Source organism: Pseudophryne corroboree, chromosome 1 (assembly GCF_028390025.1).
Source record: "Pseudophryne corroboree isolate aPseCor3 chromosome 1, aPseCor3.hap2, whole genome shotgun sequence".
Lineage (NCBI taxonomy): Eukaryota > Metazoa > Chordata > Amphibia > Anura > Myobatrachidae > Pseudophryne > Pseudophryne corroboree.
The window spans coordinates 375,797,184-375,800,045 of NC_086444.1; positions in this window are offsets into that span (position 1 = coordinate 375,797,184).

Sequence of the window (2,862 nt, forward strand, 5' to 3'; positions counted from 1 at the left end):
AAATCAGATAAGGGCTTTTGCATGACAAAACCGCCAATTCTGATACACGCCTGGCCGACGCCAAGGCCAACAGCATGACCACTTTCCACGTGAGGTATTTTAGCTCTACGGATTTAAGTGGCTCAACCCAATGCGCCTTCAGGAAATCCAACACCACGTTGAGATCCCACTGTGCCACTAGAGGCACAAACGGGGCTGAATATGCAGCACTCCCTTAACAAAAGTCTGAACTTCAGGCAGTGAAGCCAGTTCTTTTTGGAAGAAAATCGATAGAGACGAAATCTGGACCTTAATGGAACCCAATTTTAGGCCCGTAGTCGCTCCTGACTGTAGGAAGTGCAGAAATCGACCCAGTTGAAATTCCTCCGTTGGGGCCTTCCTGGCCTCACACTAAGCAACATATTTTTGCCATATTCGGTGATAATATTTTGCGATCACATCTTTCCTAGCCTTAATCAGCGTAGGAATGACTTCTTCCGGAATGCCTTTTTCCTTTAGGATCCGGTGTTCAACCGCCATGCCGTCAAACACAGCCGTGGTAAGCCTTGGAACAGGCAGGGCCCCTGCTGCAGCAGGTCCTGTCTGAGCGGCAGAGGCCATGGGTCCTCTGAGATCATTTCTTGAAGTTCTGGGTACCAAGCTCTTCTTGGCCAATCCGGAACCACGAGTATAGTTCTTACTCCTCTCCTTCTTAGTATTCTCAGTACCTTGGGTATGAGAGGCAAAGGAAGGAACACATACACCGACTGGTACACCCACAGTGTTACCAGAGCGTCCACAGCTATCGCCTGAGGGTCCCTTGACCCTGCGCAATATCTTTTTAGCTTTTTGTTGAGGCGGGACGCCGTCATGTCCACCTGTGGCCTTTCCCAATGGTGTACAATCATTTTGAAGACTTCTGGATGAAGTCCCCACTCTCCCGGGTGGAGGTCGTGCCTGCTGAGAAAGTCTGCTTCCCAGTTGTCCACTCCGGGAATGAACACTGCTGACAGTGCTAACGCCCATCGGAAAATCCTTGTGGCTTCTGCCATCACCATCCTGCTTCTTGTGCCGCCCTGCTGGTTTACATGGACGACCGCCGTGATGTTGTCTGACTGGATCAGCACCGGCTGGTGTTGAAGCAGGGTCTAGCCTGACTTAGGGCATTGTGAATGGCCCTTAGTCCCAGAATATCTATGTGTAGGGAAGTCTCCTGACTTGACCACAGTCCCTGGAAGTTTCTTCCCTGTGTGACTGCACCCCAGCCTCGAAGGCTGGCATCCGTGGCACCAGGACCCAGTCCTGTATGCCAAATCTGCGGCCCTCTAGAAGATGAGCACTCTGCAGCCACCACAACAGCGACACCCTGGCCCTTGGAGACAGGGTTATTAGCCGATGCATCTGAAGATGCGACCCGGACCACTTGTCCAACAGATCCCACTGGAAGATCCTTGCATGGAACCTGCCGAATGGAATTTCTTCGTAAGAAGCTACCATCTTTCCCAGGACTCGCGTGCATTGATGCACCGACACCTGTATTTGTATTAGGAGGTCTCTGACTAGAGATGACAACTCCTTGGCCTTCTCCTCCGGGAGAAACCCTTTTTCCTGTTCTGTGTCCAGAACCATACCCAGGAACAGTAGACGCGTCGTAGGAACCAGCTGCGACTTTGGGCTATTCAGAATCCAGCCGTGCTGTTGTAGCACTTCCCGAGATAGTGCTACTCCAACGAACAACTGCTCCCTGGACTTCGCCTTTATAAGGAGATCGTCCAAGTACGGGATAATTATAACTCCCTTTTTTCGAAGGAGTATCATCATTTCGGCCATTACCTTGGTAAATACCCTCGGTGCCGGGGACAGACCAACGGCAACGTCTGGAATTGGTAATGACAGTCCTGTACCACAATTTTGAGGTACTCCTGGTGAGGAGGGTAAATGGGGACATGCAGGTAAGCATCCTTGATGTCCAGTGATACCATGTAATCCCCTTCGTCCAGGCTTGCAATAACCGCCCTGAGCGATTCCATTTTGAACTTGAACCTTCGTATATAAGTGTTCAAGGATTTCAATTTTAGAATGGGTCTCACCGAACCGTCTGGTTTCGGTACCACAACATTGTGGAATAGTAACCCCGGCCTTGTTGAAGGAGGGGTACCTTGATTATCACCTGCTGGAAGTACAGCTTGTGAATTGCCGCCAGTACTACCTCTCCACGAGGGCAGCAGGCAAGGCTGATTTGAGGTAACGGCGAGGGGGAGTCGCCTCGAACTCCAGCTTGTATCCCTGTGATACTACTTGCAGAACCCAGGGATCCACCTGTGAGCGAGCCCACTGGTCGCTGAAGTTCCCGAGACGCGCCCCCACCGCACCTGGCTCCACCTGTGAAGCCCCAGCGTCATGCGGTGGACTCAGAGGAAGCGGGGGAAGATTTTTGATCCTGGGAACTGGCTGTCTGGTGCAGCTTTTTCCCTCTTCCCTTGTCTCTGTGCAGAAAGGAAGTGCCTTTGACCCGCTTGCTTTTCTGAAGCCGAAAGGACTGTACCTTATAATACGGTGCTTTCTTAGGCTGTGAGGAAACTTGAGGTAAATTTTTTTTTTTTCTTCCCAGCAGTTGCTGTGGATACGAGGTCCCAGAGACCATCCCCAAACAATTCCTCACCCTTATAAGGCAGAATCTTCATGTGCCTTCTAAAGTCAGCATCGCCTGTCCACTGCCGGGTCCCTAATACCCTCCTGGCAGAATGGACATTGCATTAATTCTGGATGCCAGCCGGCAAATATCCCTCTGTGCATCCCTCATATATAAGACGACATCTTTAATATGCTCTATGGTTAGCAAATAGTATCCCTGTCCTGACAGGGTAATAGACCACGCTGCAG